Source organism: Cervus elaphus, chromosome 12, assembly GCF_910594005.1.
Source record: "Cervus elaphus chromosome 12, mCerEla1.1, whole genome shotgun sequence".
NCBI classification, from domain to species: domain Eukaryota; kingdom Metazoa; phylum Chordata; class Mammalia; order Artiodactyla; family Cervidae; genus Cervus; species Cervus elaphus.
In genome coordinates, this window is record NC_057826.1 from 3,500,848 (window position 1) to 3,518,083 (window position 17,236).

General features: G+C 50.0%; 1 pseudogene; it reads right to left on the minus strand.

Annotated features, from left to right (window-relative positions):
• Window positions 1-902: 902 nt before the first annotated feature.
• On the minus strand, window positions 903-1,377 carry LOC122705024 (annotated as a pseudogene).
• Window positions 1,378-17,236: the final 15,859 nt, after the last annotated feature.

Consider the following 17,236-nt stretch of genomic DNA (forward strand, 5'->3'; position numbering starts at 1 on the left):
GGAATTGTAACTCCTTCTGAAAGCAAGTGTGACTGAGGAACACACAGTAGATAAAGCAGCTTCTCTGCCTTCTCCCCTGTCTCCCCCTCCCTCTGTCTCATCTCCTGGGGCTCCCAGGTTTTGGCCTCCTTTTCTCAAGCGCAATACAATGGCCACAGGATTCCTGGCTTGTTTCAAAAGTCACACCCACGGGAGGACTTCATTCAGAGCAGGCTTAGGAATGAGGTTTCCCCGGGTCAAAGACATTTTCTTAGGCTGGGGACGGAACAGTTTGGAGTCACACAGAGGGGATGAGACAGGCTTCAGCAGAGTCACCCTGGGGCAGCCCTGCCGGAAGCGCCAGGGGTGCGACGGGCAGGTGCGGTGTGGGGGGGCCCAGGATCCCAGCCCAGACCAGCAACCCAAGGAGAGATTTTCCACATTCCTGGTGGGATGGATCTTGAAACTGAAATGGAAGTGATTTTTAGAGAAAATAAAAGGTGTCTTTCTTTCTTGCACACAAACATTCCCCCCCCCCCCTTGTTCTAAATGAAACTTCTTAGTTTGAACCTTCATCATCATCATCATCATCTCTCTCTCTGTTTCTGACTTGTGTTCTTTTAAAAAGATTTTATTGAAGGTTTTTATAAGGCAATATGCAGACTTCAGATCCGGCAGCCAGGGAGACCCTATTCTGGTGTGGGTACCCGGCTGGGGTGTGGCAGGCGGCTCTCTGCCTTCCCACCCCTCTGGTTCCAAGATGAGGGTGGTGGTAGCTTCCAGTCACCTTTGGGGTCCACAGTGCTCCTGTGACCGGGCAGGGGCTGTTTGGGCCAGTTTCACCAGCCGGCCCTAAGGCCGGCGTGACCTTTCCCTCCATGTCCAGCACACCCTGTCTGAGGGGCGCGGGGTGCCCAGTGCTGTCAACACAGGGAGCGAACAGGGTCCCCACTGTGGACCGTCAGGCCATCTGCAGACTTCACGGTGGCTTTAAGCCTCTGTCCTCGGAGTCCTCCCAGACATGGCGACCTTGCAGCCTCTGGCCCCACTCTCCATGGTGACCCGCAGCACAGCAAGGCCTTCCAGGAGGGAACGCAGACCCTCGGGCTGGGCACACAGACCCCTTTCGGCCTCCTTCTCGGCACAGGGCTCTGTACTGCCCTCGGAGAAGCCAGGTCTCTTCGGAACCACGCACACGGCTTGAAGCCACCGGCCCCCACCAGCCCTTCTCACCGAGAACATCCCGTTTCTTCGCGGCCGGCAGGGTGACCTTGGCCCTGCTTGGTGTGTGACTCAGGCCTCAGCCCCGGGGCACCCATCTTTGAGACACCCTTGGTTGGGCTCTGAGGGCGCCGTGCCTGCCACAGGCCGCCTCTTCCGGCAGCGCCGCGCCGCCATCTTGCCGCAAGGGCTGCTGGGAGCGAAGGGCGTCGTTTCGCGTCTCAGGAGAGGACGGCGGGTTTGTGCGAGACCCCAATGCTGGAAACGCTTCGTGTGTACGTGTGCCAGCGCCTGGGGCTGGACCGTCTCTCTTTGGAGAATGGGGCGAAGCGGGTGGCTCCCTCTGAGGAGAGGTGGGGAATGCCCTTAGCCGAGCTTGGGTTTTCTGCTCCCTGCCTGCCCCGGTGGGTGGCCGGGTGGGGCTGACCGGAGTTTGTCTCCTCCCTCAGGGAAAGACGAGGCCGGGCGAGGGGCGGGGGACAGGGACAGAATTGAGGGTCCCCCTGTGAGGAGAGCGGGAGTTAGACAGCTCCGTGGCCAAACCAGGTCACGGAACTCAACTCCAGACCGCCCCAGGCCCACACATGACCCCCGCACCCGGACAGTCTATACAGTGGCCCTGGGCTGTCTGTGTCTCCATCACTTAGCACTGTGGGATCTGGGATCCAGGGCCAATTTTCCAGCCACCTTGAGGGGTGACTTATCCCTGAAAATAGGCGTGTGTGTATGTCAAGGAGAGGAAGGGGCCATGCCCCCCTCCCCCCAACTCCCTCCCGCCCCTCCTTCCCAGACCTTTAGAGGGAGCTCCTAGAAGAAAGAACTTTATCGTCCCAAACTGACTGCCTGTTATGACTGAAGCTGCATGATTAGTCTGCAGTATAAACATTTTTCTCTTAAGTTTTCCTCTTTCCTCTCCTCAGTCTGCCTGCTGGGCACCGCGGCACCCCCCCCTCCCCCCGCCCCGCCCCAATTCGAGCAAGAGGAGGATTCGACATTGAAGCAAGCAGAAAGAACCTCGCGTTTCCCCCGACTTTCTAATTTTCTCAAAATTCTGAATCCTTGGAGGGGATGACTAATAGAATAATGAACACCGTTAAAGATGAAAAGGTATGGGGATACAGTCAAAAATGTCTTCCGGAAACAAAGAGGCAGAATAATTTTATTCATTCTGGGGTAAAAAAGAAAAAAAAAAAGGACTCTTCTAATCTGAGGAAAGAAGAAGAAAAAAGGAAAGAGGGACGTGGCAAGAGTGGGAGGGGTTGTCTGCTAAGTGTATCTGGGCAATGGGACCAAGGGTCTGCTTCCCGGTGGGGGTGTGGGGGTCATATTCCAGGGCGTCTAGGGATGGGGTGACAGGGGAGAACCAAGCCTCCTGGGGGCTGAGGGGTCCCCCACCCTGTCCCAAACACAGAGACAGGTCAAGAAGCTAAAGGTAGCCTCGGGCTGGAAGGGGACCAGACACTGAGTGGGTGACAAGTTTCGGAAAAATAATCCCAGAAAAGGTCTAGAGCCAGAAGAGGTGACCTGAGGCCATAATAAAAGGACCCAAAGGGAATTGAGCAGAAGGGATGAGGGAAGGCCTTCGAGATTGAGTTGGGAGGGGGCCTGGCCCTGGTTTTCTCCCAGGAACTCTGCCCCTGCGCCGGTACTGTGATCTCTCCTCCACTGTCGAGGAGGTTTCATGGGACTGGCTGCTCCTAGGGACCTGGACAATGTGTTTAAGATGAAACAATTCATCCACCACCATCTGAAAACATGTCCCAAACGCACCTGCCAGCTGCCAGGGGATCTTTGGAGGAGATCTGAGGCCAGACACTAAGAACGCTTGGCTTCATCTCAGGTCAGTGTGAGGACCAAGGGGTTGTTGGGCACTGACTTGCACACCAAGCTCAAGCCGTGAGTGCACGTTTGTGCCTTTGCACACACAGCTCCATCTGTCAAAGGGGAGGCAAACAGATTTGTTGATGGTTACAGAAGAGGTAGACATATATATGGAAGCACCAGGGGACTTTACTATGCAGGTCTTGTGCCCCATGGTGCCTTGCCAGGGGCTGGTTTAGAGTGGAGAACCAGCAGACACACAGAGCAGGGAAGTGCACACGTGATCTCTCCTAAACGAAAATAGCATTCTGTGCTCTTGGCCATGGGGATCTGATGAGAGACCGAGAAGATGTCCCAAATGTGTTTAGAGCAAAGCCAGAGGTGGCCTCTTACAAAGATTAAAAGAAAGAAAAAAATCAGGAGATTAGAATTTCTTGAGTTAAACATCCCAGGGCTGCTGCTGTGTCCAAAAAAATCCTATTGATCCAGTGGAAAAAATATCTGAACCAGCGTTTGGGTCTTGTTGAGTCTTTTTTTTCAGGAGTCTGTTTCCCCCTTTCAACTTTTGTCTTTTTATTTATGTTTTAGACCTAAGAGAAACTGGAGCACCTTTCAGTAGTTGCTGGCTTCTCAGGCCCTTCAAGAAACTCAAGCTTGACAGTCTCCCTGGTCTACAGTAACAGAAACGTGGTTCCTGTTTGCCTCGGGGTGGACTTGCCCAACGTGACAGCTACCACTGGCAGGCCGGTGATGGGTGGCGTATAAAATCAGGAAGAGCTTAGCTCCCCAGATCCCAGTTCCTCCTTGGCTCCTCCCTGCAGGGGAGCTTTTCATCCAAACATGAAAGCCACACCATAGTAGAGGCCATGGAGCCCTGGGAGGTGCCACTTCTTTGTCAAAGGCATTGGGTGGGCCCAGGCACCTAATCTCTTCCCACAGTCACCTGGATGAATTGCCTAAGGCAAGGCCCTGCGGGTTTGGGGACTGAGACCCCTGGGTTGGAAGATGAGCAACAAACCTCAGGGCCACTGTCTGCCATGGAGACCTCTTCCCCAGGGTCCCCCTCCCTCCCTCTCATTTATTTCTCTGTGTCTCAGCTAAAGCACTGAATTGGTGGCCCCCTCCATCTTAGAGAGGGAGAGCTCAGGGGAAGGGCCACCTGTGACCCCATCAGGGAATGTCAGAAAATTCTCTGGTTATTAGAAAGTGTGTCAGGCCGTCCAGCACAGGTACACGTACAGAATGGAAAAGACCAGGGGGTGTCTTCACCTTCCTTTTTCTGTCTCCCTCTCCTGTTCCTGAGTTCTGTTGCCCCTCCCCCGGCCTCAGCGGCCTGGTTCTCCTTCCTTGTTAGACTCAGTGGCTGGTACCGTGGTATCTATCCACTTCCTCTCTTTCCCTGTGAACTCCAATAGGTAATCAAAAATACCTCTTGGCCTTTAGAGTTCATTTCACCTTGGACGAACCTTTCACCTTCCCTCCAGCCTTCTTAGGCCTGGAAGGCTGGTGTGGGGAAGGGGAGGGAGCTTGGGGCTGTTAACAGTGTTGGTGTGGAGTTCAGTCGCTCTCTGAGACAGTTCCAGTTTTGTTTTGTTTCTTCATGAAAAGGTTTGTCCCATGAGCCAGGTGAGGTCTAGGAGGCTTGGTGGTGATGTTGGGGCAGAGATGGGTGCGGTATGGAAGAGGCTGCAGGCTCCTGCAGGGCTGTGATAGAACGGTGGCATCCTGTTGCCCTACCATGCACAGAATCTGCCCCCGACTCCCTTGCCCGCCCCCCACCTCCTCAGGCCTGGCACAGTGCTCAGAGGCCCCATATCCTGGACCTGGACCCATGTGGGTCAGGAAAACCTGTCCTGACAGTCACTGGATAATTACGAGAAGAGGCAGCTCTGCCTTCTCTTGCCCCTATGGATGTTGTTCTCTGTCCTTCACCGTTGTCAGGTGGTGGGTTTCTCTCCCCTCGCTCAGCCCCCAAGCAGGCTTCTGCTGCCACAGCACGATGCAGGGTGCCTTCTGGACTTGGAGTCGTCATTTCTGTTCGCTCCCAAACATCCCCCTCAGGAGTCATCTTAGTCCAGTAGTGAATGCAACAAGACTGTGGGAGACTGCCCACTTCGCTGGGGGTTAGAATAGCAGCAACGGTCACAAAACAATATCACTCTGACCGCTGACCGCTCCCCACCGCTGCCCTGTGGGGCTGCAGCCCCTCAAGTTGCTCTCAAATCCCTCTCCCAGTCCCTGAGAGTGACTCTCTCACGCAGTACTCATCCTTGTCCTCTTCACCTGAGGGATCTGGGCTTCTGCTAATATTCAGACTGGCAGGTCAGTTCTGGGAGGTTCCAGAAGGTTCTAGAGCTAGTGCTGAACCACATACATACATCCGAGTCAAGGCCCAGGGAGGTGCTTGGGCCAAAGGCATTGAAACATGGAGCCCGATGCTGCCAACACTGCCCGGGCTAACCAGGGAGTAGTGGCGTTTTGGTAACTGTCTTTCTCTGTGACTCTAACCTTCACTTTCCTTTTCATAAGTTAGATCTTGAAAGAATCTGGGGGAGGAGAAGAACCAGACTTCCCTTGGACGGGGCCAGGACAAGGGCCATGCGGGCCTTTGGAGACACCACTCCCCACCTGCCGCCCTCGGTCCCCTTACTGGGGGAGGAAGTGGTGGGGGGGGGTGAGACAACAGGTCTGAATCACGCCCCAATCCCAGTGTCCCCAAACTGCACTCAAAGATGGAGACCTCCCTGTACAGGGAATATCGAGGTCACGTATTCCAACTGTGCAGAGCCCACGTCCCCTCTGCAGTCACCCTGACAGATGGCCCTTGTGGCTGCTGTTTGCCCATTCCAGCACGAGTGGGGACGAGTCCAGGCTTTCCTTGGTTCACTCAAAAGTAGAAAGCGCTGTCTCCTGGCCATGCACTTTGGGTCCCTGGGAATAGATTTCAGGAAGGTCTCTGCCTTCCAGCGCCCCCCGCTGACCCAGGCCATCTCTGGGGCTTGATGCTTTCTGGTTGTGTCACTGTTGCCAGACTTCCAACGGTGTGTGCTGCCTGGCATCTGGGAGCTGGCATGCCATTAAAGTGACAAAGGGGAATAAGGGAGAAACAAGAGAGGGTATGAGGAGAAAATGGGCAAAAATAATGCGCCTGCTGGGAGGACGGTGGGAGGGCCTGACAAGCAGAGTGGTTTCAGACTTAGTTTTTCAATCTCCTTAAGGACATCTGGGTCTCAAGTGCAGGGAGAAGGTGATCATTCATTCATTCCCCGCTTCACCCAACAAACATTGATTGAATGCCTGCTGTGTGCCTGGCTTGGGGCTCTAAGGTGGAGATCCAGTGACAGAGGGGAGACAGTGTTTCTGCACGAAGGACCTCAACGTCCAGGGCGGGCGAAACCCACAAGGCCGATAAACTTCACAGAAAGTGTCCCGTGCCATTAGAGAGTCATACCCAGAAGAAGGGGTCCCACTCGCTGCCGCCTGGCAGCGGGGTCCCCGCAGGGCCCAGGAAGAGGCCCGCGTGTTGGTTGGCTTGGGGGTGGGGACAGGTGAGGGCTCAGGGCAGAGCAGAACCACGAGCCAAAGCACAGAGATGGGCAGGTCACGGTGGGGCGGGGCTCAAGGACGGGCGCACACTGTGCTAGAATGGAAAGACTGCGTGAGGCGGCAGGGAGCCAGACCCAGAAAGGCCTTAGATACCATGTCGGGGAGCTTGGACTTTATCCTCCAGGCTTTGGGGGGAGCATCGAGGGTGTGTGAGCAAGAGCCAGGCCTAAGAGAAAGGTCCAACGGAAGTGTGGTCTAGGAACACAAACCCAGAACCATGTGAAGGAACGGTTCTGTGGAGTGGCAGGAAGCCTCCAGCCCTCTGAGGTCAGGAAAAGCAGGAGCTCGCACGTCGGACAGTCTGGCTAAAGGGAATTTTCTTCTTCACCCAGCTAGAAAACAGCAGCACTGAAACCCGAATATTGTCATTTAGAAATGTGATTCACTGGCTTCCTTCTCAGAAGTGAATTCAGCAAAAATATCTGAGATTTTTAGCTGTGAACTCAAGACAGGGATGCTTCGAATTTCAGTTTTTGTTTCATCTGCATCCATATTTCACCCTTCCTTCCCTCTGTTCTTCCCACCTTTCCTCCTTCCTTCCTCCCCTGTCCTCTCTCCTTCCCTCTTTCCTTATATACTGATTGACTACTCTTCAGGAATGCAGGCAAAAACTCAAATTAAGTCTTCCCTCCTGTGGCCTGCAGGTTAAGGTACAGAAGAGTTTCCCTAAATTGTTCAGCCTTAGGAAGCGCCAGCCAGGCTCGGCTCCTCTGTCAGTAAGAATAGAAGGGAGTGGAATGAAGAATGGGAATATGCCTGAAGCCAGGAGCTAGCCCTTCTCTAAGTTATAGGGTGTGGAGGGCTCCAGTGCAGGGAGAAGGTGGAACAGAGTTCTGCAGTGAAGCCCATCAATCAAGTGGGTAATCAGGAGGTGGTTTCTGTGTTTTGACTCTTCCCACAAGACAGTATGTGCTGCCGTCAGTGGGCACAGTGTTCTTCCTTGGAGAAAACAGGAAAAAAAAGTAGTTCAGTCAGTAATCCGGGGAGTTCCTCAAGCTGGAACTTGAGGTTACTTCCAAGGGTCAAGTGAGGTGATTTCCCAAGGTCAAGCTTTCGCTTCTGCCTCTTTCTGTCCTTCAAAATACAGTTTTATCCTTCTCTTATTTCACTAGGCCCAGCCTTGGGGGCGTCAGAGAGACCTGCCTGAAATGAGAGGTCTGAAAAAGGCAGGGTCCCAGAATGTCGGAGCTGGAAAGGGCCTTGTAAATGAGCTTCACATTTATTCAACATGGTTTTTCGGGAACACCTGTTTCCCTGTTTGCCAGGCTCTATACTCACTTCAGGGCCTGGCCCTCAGGGGAACAAAGAGTAGGGGCCCCTGTCTCTGTCCCCCCTCCTCATCCTCAGGCTTTGCTGTCTTGGCCACTGGAGCAGTTTTGGACCTCTTCTGCACTGAGCTGAGCCCACCGAATTTTTCAGAGATTCCACCAGATTTTCTGGGTCTTTCAGCTGTCCACTTGAGCCTGTCCTGCTGCTCATTTTTAGTTCTTGTTTCACTTGTGTCTGTTTGTAGGCTTCTCAGCTGTCTTACCTTCTCTCCCACCTCCCACCTTCCTCTTTTTCCTTCCGTTCTTCCATAGTCATTGGCGTCTCAGTATGTCCCAGGTTTGGGCTGGGGCTCTGAGATAAATTAATTGGCTTAAAATCAGGTGGGAGAGGAACAAGAGTCATGAGTTCACTTGGAATGTGAGAGCAGGCAGAGTCTGAACCCCTTCCCCCAAAGGCCCTCTCTGAGACTGGAGGGAACCTTTGCTGTGGAAACTTTGCCAAGGTTCCGTTCAGTTAAACTGCCGTGGGGGCTGCTCCTGTCCACACTTGGAGCTCCTCAGAGACCCAGCACAGTTTTCTCTCTGTGCTCGTCTGACGGCACCTTGAATCTCAAGGTTAAGATCCAATTTCTTCAACTTCCACCAGTTTTTCCCCTTCTCCACATGGTTTTTAATGGGGTCTGCTCCATTCTTCAGTATAATTTTCATGATGACTTGGGGGCCAAAGTTTTTCCAGGGGAACAGGTAGCCTACTGTATAACACAAGCTTGAGAGGAAAACTTTTTTGAAGAGTTCACACAAATGTGGGTAAATTCTCTAGGCAAATTCTGGTCGAACAGGGCCTGGAGAGGTAGTGCTGGGACCATGGTTCTTGCTATGTAGATCACCAAGATTTTGAGTCTAGTTGGATGAATCTGTTAGACAATGAGAAAAACTAGGGCATCAGCACAGTGCCCTTTAGTTAAGTAATATTTGAAAGACTCTTGCACTGCAGAGATTTTATTAACTAGCTAACTGAAGCTAAATTTAGAAGTCAAACTTAAGTACTTGGACTAATGTTGGGATTTTGATACCATTGATCAAGATCATTTTCCCTGTCTCACTCTGATAGAGTGCTGGCTTTTAAAATTCCCTGGGGGATGATAACCTTGCAAGACAGGCGGTTTTCAATGGACATGCCTTTAGCCCACCTTCAATATACAAATATGCATACATGCATGTCACATGCCCCCACCAACCACCCAGTGTAGTTCTTGCTGATGTACACAATATTTCCAAAGCTAAAAAAAGGGAGGGATCATTGTCTTGGCTGATAGGAAATCCTAATAAAGTTAGAAAAAAAAATCCAAGGAGATATATGGATTTCTTATCCATCTTCCCCTTCCATCTTCCCACAAGAACCCAATCAAATTATAGAAATGGTTAATATTTTAAAAAAGGCAATGAGGGTGAAAGGCAGCAACTAAGCCTCAGGAAAACATATCCAAGCTCCCAGGGAATATCTGTTGTGAGTGAATGCTTAGGGTGCCAAGACCTAAAGCAAACAAGTCTACAAAATTCCTCATCACCATAGGTGATGGGGGAGAAAAGATGAGATTAGAGGAGGAAAGACAGTTAAAAGTCAGCACAGAGCATCTGTTTCCTCTGTTTTCCACTCAAGACTCAGTATAAGTAGACCACAAATCAGACTTAACACTTAAAAAAAAAAAATCAGCTGGAAGGGAAATCTGTTGAGCCTGATAACTATAGCAATTTATGGAGAAAGGGAGATGGGGTGATGGGAAGACATAGGGAAATAGTCTATTAGGTTTTTGAGTTTATTCAATTTTGTGACATCCTTTTTTCTATTCTTATTCAGAAACTTGTCAAACTTTGAAATTTTCTTTCTCTCTGGGATCGTTGTTTTATTTCTCTCATGCCTGAGGGACAATGACTTTGGAGACACCAGGTTTGAATTTAAGTCTTGACTTTGGCACTTACTAGCTTTGTGACCTTGGGCAAATTAACGAACCTTGTACGGCACTTATTTCTTCTTCTAATAAAACTGGAATGATAGTCCTAATCTTGTAAGATTATTATGAGCATGAACTGAGCCAAATGCATGGTCCTTGTTGGCACCTACAGGTGGAGCTCAATAAATATGAAGTTCTCCTCAGAGGAGCAAGTGCTACTTCTAAAGCTAAGCTCTCTACTGGTACCCTCAACAATCACCTTCTTTCCTGATTTTGTGGAGACCTTCCTCTTGTCTTTTGCATCTCCAGACTTTCTCAGTGTGTGAGACCCTTTCTTTTATGAAGGCACCCGGATTTAGTGGGTCTCTCTTTGTACTTGGAAGTTGTGGGAAAGGAAGACTCAGTCAGGAAATGAGGTACCTGTGGGTTCTTTGGAAAACTGGGAGCAGGAGGCGGTGAGGAAAGGACTTGGTGACTCTGGGTCCACTTGTACAGGCAGGGGTTAAGGCCATGAGGATGGGGAAGAGCCCGCTCAGTACTAAGCACATGGAGTGAAAAGCCTTGGGGCTTGCCGAAGGAGGAAGGGAAACCACCAGCCCGGGGGTCAAGCTGGGGTCAGGGGAGAGGAGCAGAAGGGGTGTGGGGATCACAGAAGCCTGGGCCTGGGCTGGGGCAGGGCAAGAGAGAAAGCACAAGGCCTGTACAGTGTCCGCTGAGCCTCGTTGTGTCTTTAAGACGAGCCTGAAACTTGGGCCAGATCCTTTCCAACGGTGCAGCGGTGGGAAGCACGACTGCAGAGCTAGAGGAAGGTGGTGAAGGGAACAAGCATGGTGGATTTATCTGATGAGCTTGGCAGGGAAGACAGAACAGCTGCAAGAGAAAAGACCAGTGGGGACTTTTGCTGCTTCTGGTGGGCTGGGGGCACAGAGCGGTACCCAAGGAACCCGATGACAGGTTGAGAAGGCAGGGAGTGGGGACGCCCCGGGGAGGGTCTGGGCTGGGGAGAGGGGAGCGGGGATGTGCTTGCAGGGCGTTGGAGGTGGGATGGTCCCTGATGGAAGACCGGAGAAGGCTCTCTGAAGGAGAGGGAGTGGGGGGTGTGGGGGGGTGGTTTGTAGACTTGGATACATTCATAGGCAGCAAGGAGCTTGCCTGGTTCTTTGGGAGGGCTTTGTTTTCCTAGGGGAAGCAGGTGCGCCCATCTGTGGAGCGCAGGAAGTTGGGGGTGAGAGGGGACCTTGGTAAGGAGTGGTGAAGGCTGGGAACAGCCGCAGCAGGGGGTGGGGGAGGGCCTGGGTGTGACTCTGTCAAGCAGTGCTCAGCAGCACAGAGGTAGCAGACGCCCGGCAGCGGCGGAGAATGTTTGGACCGATCCAAGGTTGGGAATAGGGCAAGGTGTGGCTGGAAGAGAAGGGGCGAGGACGTAAGGGTGTCCGAAGGGGATGGCTTTTCCCTGTGCGTCTTCACTGTGGGTTCTTCCAGAACTGGAAGAGAAGCTCTGAAGAGGGACTGGCTGGGAGAAGGCAGGGAGAGAAGGTGGAGGCAGGGAGCCGCCCTGTCCATGAGGCTGAAGAGCTGGTATCAGCCCCCCCACCCCCACCCAGCGCCCCAGAGCCCTTTTGACAGAGGAGGTCAGGGGCACGTCGAACAGTCAGACACGCATTCTTCCCCTGACTTTTAGGGTTCTGAGTTCCTTTGTCTTTTCTTCTCTTCCTTTTACGAGTAGATTTTTTTTTTTTTTAAAAGATCGCCCTAACAATTACAAGAAGTTTTAGAGACCTTATATTTCTGACAATGTTCCCCTCTACCTTAAATCTTGGCTTCTTGCCCAGCTGGGCGGGTCCAAGTTTTTGCTTTTGATGATGGTAACTGGGGCGATGGAAAGGATTGGCTTCAAGTAGAAGCAGGGAGTCAGAGGCTGCCCCTCATCCACCATGGAGACCTGTTGCTTGCCCCCCACCTCCCGTCCCCAGGACTGTGGTTCATAACTGAATCCTCAGTTTCTGCACCTCTTTCAGGAATCTTCTGTTCTCTGTAAGCAGTCACAGCAGAGGCAGTATACATTCTTGTGAACATTTCCCTCTTTGGCCTTTTGCTCTTTTCTTAAAGCTTGCAAATTGGAAATGCCAGGGAACTATAAATGAGTTCTGAATTTGGGCCGAACGGAATCCACACACTCTAGACTGTATGGAGCTTCTCTGATTCCTCCATGAGTGACTTCCCCTTTCCAGATCTGGTAGAATATTCCTTCAACTGGAAGTTGGACTTGGACAAGTCACTGCGGGCCTCAGGGTCATCTGTGGATTTGAACGTCTGGGTCTCTTCTACCTTTGGTGCACAGTGGGTATGGGGACATCTGAGGACACCTGTACACTCTTACCCATTTTATTATGTAAATGGAAATGGTGCAGGAATGGACATCTTTGATAGACTCAGAGAAAGAGCAGGTGCGAATGCTTCTTTAGGAAATATTTTAGTGTATCCTTCCCAGAGTACTTAATTCATGTACTTCCTATATGTCACAAAACACTGGAAATTAGGACTGAAGGAGCCCCTTACCGTAACCTATATAGTTAGTCTGTCTTGTAGTTCATTTGTTTGTCCAATTACATTTCTAGTGTTGAATGAAGAAAGAGCGTCATCACTGGTTTCCTAATGCCTTCAACAGGCATCAGTCACTAACGGAGGCAACAGCAACGTGACTCCCTTTTTTTCCTGAAAATCCTTCCCATTTTGGCTTCCAAGACGAGGTAGTTAAGAAAATCAGTAGCTCTGTTTCAGATTTGTTCTGATTCTATTTCTGGAGTTGGTTTGGTACCTTTTTTCTTTTTGGTTCAATAAAGAATGTGCTGTGCCATTCTCTTAAGCCCCTTTAGCTCTTGGAGGGACTGTGGGTATGTCCTCTGTGTCGCTTGCTGTCTCCCTCATGCCCTCCTCCCACATTTGGCTGAATGTTCAGAGCACAAAGACACTGGACTTCCTTCATATGATATTCCCTGGTCAGGGGTGAACCCTTTACCCCAGATTAAGTTTTGCTTATCTTGGGTTATCAGGCTAGGTTGGTTTCAGTGACTTATCTCAGCCAGTGGAATGCAGAAGATGCCAAGATTGGAAAGGCCTGGGTCCCAAAGTATGGGCTATGAGCCAGTCATATCATGAGCACCATGTGAGAGCTTGTTAGAAATTCTAGGTCCCAAGACCAGACCTAAGGATCTGTGTTTTACCAAGATCTCCAGGTGATTCAGACACCCAGTAAAGATTGAAAAGCACTTGTTGAGGAGGCGTGTTAAGAGAAGCCAGCTGGCTCAAGTAATGTCTTACCTTTCACTCTGAGGGTTAGACTATCTCAGAGGCTGCCTGGTTTTTTAGGTTTTTTTCATTCAGAAAGTGAAAGTATTAGTTGCTCAGTTGTGTCTGACTCTGCAACCCCTATGGACTGTAGCCCGCCAGGCTCCTCTCTGTCCATGGGATTCCCCAGGCAAGAATACTAGAGTGGGTTGCCATTCCCCTCGCCGGGGAATCTTCTGGACCCAGGGACTGAACCTGGGTCTCCCACATTGCAGGAGGATTCTTTACCAGAGAGGGAGACAAATGGAGACCCTTTAGGAGTCTGTTGAAGGCCCAAGGGATGTTGGAAGTTTTATACCTGTTGGAGGTATTAGCATTATGGAAATTTGTCCCCTCTGCTCGGCACCCCAGTCTGTTATGCTGCTGCCAATCTCTTGTGAGCTTAGGACGGCACTGTATTCCAAGACAAGAAAACCACGTGGTAGGTAGACAAGAAAAAAATATGACAGCCATCTTCTGTCCGAAGACTTGGAGGCAAAATGAAGCCCGATAGTGGTCATTACCAGGGGTCATTAGCTATTGTGGTTTGGTGAGACCTGTATGTGTTGGCAGCTTCATTGTGAACAGTAGTGGAAGGGGAACCCTTCAGAGAAATGACTTGTGTTTTGTGGCGTTCTGGCTGCCGGCAGGCACTGCCCGTCTGTGGTCTCCTGCTGAGGGCCTGGGTGAGTGATGCCTGGCATGGAAACAGGGGTTGCCTTTCACCAGGAAGCCCTTCTCTCCTGCACTGCATAACAGTGTGGTGAGATGCATTCGTTGCAACTGCTCATATGATTTGGAAGGTGAGGAAATAGGGGATTCATCATTTAAATGAAATATACATCTCTTTGGCAGCCATAAACTTAGATAGTCCTTGTAGGTGACTAAGTGTTTGGGGAAGCCTGTGAGAACACACACAAAGCTTGGATCAAACGTTTTGGGACTATTTATCTTTTGTCCTTTTATGTGGGCATCCATCATTTTCCATCCCACTCGAGCTAGATGAGCTGAATCACTTGTGGAAATGCCTGAATTCTTTCTCAGAGAGACATCCTAAAAAGTTGCCTGCATTGGCAAGTAGTGGAGGACTGGTGACCACTTTAAATCAACCACGGGCTTCTTTTGACCCTTGCTATCATGAGATAGCTTAGAAAGAGAAAGGCAAAGGACTCAGGAATCTCCTCTAATTGAAACTATAATCCTTTGGTCTTAACCCAAATTTCTATGCAATTAAAAAAAAACACAGTTCCTTATTAGTTTAAAAATACACGCTAAATATTATTAAACTTGAAGGGTATTAAGGGGAAGAAAAGCAACAACAACAACAAAAACACCTATAGTCAGCTTCATGCAAAGAAAACCAAATATTTTGGTTTATAGTTTCTCTTCCTCTCAGGCTTATGTATAAATGTATAAGTGCAGAGTATTTATATTAAGTGCAATATTTATATTGCTTTAACAAAAATGTTACCATGCTGTTCTTTTGCATTTAGCAGTGCATTACATTTTCTTGCATTAATATTATTTTTCTATGTGATTTTTTAGTGGCTGCATCCAATGTGGTTTAGCTCCTCTAAGAAATGAGCGTAACAGTAGTTACTGGTCTAATCAAATAGGGAACAAGAGCAACAATAACAGAAAAAAAGCCTTAGTCCCGGGAGCACTGAAGTTGAATTCCATCTCCATGGGGGAACTGTGTGATTGAATGGCAATTTGGTTTCATTTTTGTGTGTTCTATGAGTTGCACACACTTGACCCAAGCTTTCATTTTTGAAAATGTTTTGAGGCCCGAGATGTTTTCTTGTTCCATGAGTCTCAGATGTCTCTCCATCTGCCTCTGGAAATACCTTATGAATGCAGACCAGAGCCTCGATAAATAAGCTAATATGGAGTTAGGGAGAGAAGCTAACCAAGGAAAACAGAATTAGTTCTTCCTTCTCTGTAAAAACGTACCAGCCCTTCTCCTGTCTGCATTCATTTTGGAAAAGGGTCTGTAGGTGATGATGAAAGCTTGGAACTGTATAGCTGTTAGGATCTGCCTAAGAACCTTCCAGAAGCGCACCTGCTATTGTGAATCTGCCCTTGCAGAGTGACTACTAGCTTCTCGTGGGAGAAATTTCAAAATCCTTGGCCCAGCATGTCGTGGCCCCACCCTGCCACTCTACTCTCAAATTCATGGTGCTTGCCTGTATATTTATCTGACATGCAAATGGGTCTGTTCACATCCCAGAGACTAACTCGTTCCTCTGCCTCTGTAGAAATGCTTGACATGCTTCCTCCTCCGATAGCAGCCTCCTGGAATTTTCTTCCCCTTGGAAATCCCACCCTACCCTTACTCAAGACTTAGTTCTTCTGTGTGGAGTTGCAGCCCTCCGGGCCTCCTCGCTCAGGACGCTTACTGGCACAGATGGGCTTCTCCCAGTTGATGCCTCTCACGTTTCAGTCACTGGATGATGTGTTTATGTGCTCATACTTGCTTGGTTATACACCTATGTGTGCGAACACATCCCCGCTTAAAGCGATAACCCCTTTCCATGTACAAATCAGATTTCCCATCAGTTGACAAAAAAGATGTATTTCTTTTGCTTTCATTTTATAGAAAGCCACACCCAAACCTCACAAATCACAGATGGGAATGGATTTTAAATCTTTTGAATTGGCCATGACTGCCCACAAAATTAGGATCTCTGTTTTCCTATGTCTTCAAAATGACTTGTACCTTCCTTTGACCTGTAATCTCCAATCATAGTGAAAATGCAATAACAGGATGCATGGGGGTTGATGGAGAGAGAATAGCACACAAACCTCAGAAGTAACGTAAGCTGATGAAGAGTCCAGATGATTCAGAAACATGAGGCTGAAAGCCCACCCCTCCTCCCTCTCTCTCCTTGGTTGTCTTCTGTGCTCAAGACTCTACTGTATTTGAGAAAGGCATAATTTTACCCATCTCTTAAATTGTAGACAATGTCTTCAGGAACCATTTGTGTAAGGGGAAATTTGCCCATGGCTATTTCACAACCTGGGGAACATCTGTAGAGCTAAATTGTGAGACCCTACTAAATAGGACCCTGCTGTTTATTTCCTATTATCCCCAGTAGTGACTGGGACTAAGTCCTTTTGCACAGAAGCTGCCCAATGCCTTTGAGGCATCAGGAACAATAACCATATGAGTGTCTCTTTTTCCAGTATGCTTCCAGTGGTATAGACATAGTAATTATGTATACCTATGTGTGAAAGTCCACAGGATTCTCCAGGTCAGAATACTGGAGTGGGTTGCCTTTCCCTCCTCTGGGGGATCTTCCCAATCCAGGGATCGAACCCAGGTCTCCCACATTGCAGGCGGTTTCTTTACCAGCTGAGGCACAAGGGGAGCCCCATGTATGTGTCCTGCCAGACACAAACTTATGTACGATCACACATTTCCATATGGAGTTTCTGCCTTCTTTAATAAGGTGGGCATAGGGGACAGTCATTGGGAGGCCCTAGCTGGCAAAGGCTCTGTCATAGGAGCAGGAACATAGGGCCAAGCCCGCTTGACAACCTTGTTGAGTTAAGCCTTGTGGTAGCGCTGGCTGTGTGTGCAAAGAAACTGATGTCTCTATTTGAGATGCTGTCTGCCTCCTGACCCGGGCCCCTCCAGGCTGCCCGCCCTCCACCGCCACCCTCCCCAGCAGAGGACTGGGTTTCTCTCTCTCTCCAGTGGCCCCCGCTGCAAACCCATTTCTAAGCAGCAAGTACTAGCCAATAAGAACTGTTTCTGTGAACCCGAAATCACTCCCCAGCCCCACTGTCCGCCCCCGCCCCCAGATGTAGATAAGAGAATAAGCTCGGAGAAGAAGAGCTTCCTGTTTCTTTGGTGCCCTCGCCTGACCTTGGTTTCGTTTGGTGACTCCCAGGAGGCTGACACCCCAGAGGCAGGAGTCTTGTCCGCAGACTCTTGTCTTGTCTGAGTCCTGTCTCAGATTCATACTGAGCTGAAGCACAGGCCGGTGGGTGGTGTGTTACCTTGGCAATATGGGCATCACCCGAGTTATCCAGACAGACCTTAGTTTTGCCATGGTC